Source organism: Cajanus cajan, chromosome 6 (genome assembly GCF_000230855.2).
Source record: "Cajanus cajan strain Asha chromosome 6, NIPB_CcT2T_4, whole genome shotgun sequence".
Lineage (NCBI taxonomy): Eukaryota > Viridiplantae > Streptophyta > Magnoliopsida > Fabales > Fabaceae > Cajanus > Cajanus cajan.
This window is the reverse complement of record NC_138522.1, coordinates 60,135,957-60,137,057: the sequence shown is the minus strand read 5'-3', so window position 1 is coordinate 60,137,057 and position 1,101 is coordinate 60,135,957.

The window sequence follows — 1,101 nt, the reverse complement described above, 5'->3', positions numbered from 1 at the left end:
AGCAAAAGCTTTAGCCATGCATTAAACTATTATATGACTTATTAAGCTTGTACTCTATTAAGTAGTCATCAAATCTCACTACAAAAAAGTTGTTGATGATCTGCACTGACACACAAAATATACTACTTAGGATATGTATGACTTAGATGAATATAGACTCTTCATTAATTCTAATATGAACCTTCAAGTTAAGTTCTTTACTAAACAAGCTAATTAAGTCGCTCATACTCTTGCAAAGACTTTATGATCTTTTGCTAGTCACCATGATTTTAATTTTATGCCAACATGCATTGCTCACTTTATTATGGATGAAATATCATAAGTCTTTTCCCTTAAAAAAAATTCAAAGCCATTTATTTTGATTTCTAATTAATTAACAATATAATTTTTATTTATACTAATAGTGAGTACAAGGTAAAGTCAAAACATATTGAGATGTTAATTTCAACTTTTAAAATAATTTAATAAATTAAACTTTTTTTTGTTATCTATATATCTTTTTCAAAATTACGTAGTTTACTGATTTTTTTTTTTTTGAAACGCCTCCCAAGAATCCCGCCTATTCAGACAAAAATAATGATTTACTTGACTTTTAAAACTTACATGGGATAGATGGTGTAAAGATCACTCCGTCTTTATTTAATTACAGTTCAATAAAACAATTGAATATGAAAGCAGAAAAAAGGAAAGAGACAACTAAAAAAAGGTACTCTTCAGATACAGATTCGTGCTTCCGGTAATAAATACTCACCTGCATACAAAATATTTTAAATGTATTTTATAAACACTTTAAATACTGTAACGAGTCCCCAGTATTAAATATTCATCTGCATACCAATAACTAGATGTGATTGGAAAAACAATGTCCTTTAAAAAATAACATCCAACAAAGCATATTTCAGTATATCAAATTAGAAACTGAATTTGCAATAAAATTTTCCGTGAAATACGCCTATCTCTATTATTTCCATATAATTTAAGGACATTGATCTTAAAGTCATAATATAATCGACGGATTCTGTTTATGGAAATAGCCCATTAACAGTTTTAAGGAATAAATATCTCGGAGAAATAAAAAGCTGCAATGATGGCAACTTAATA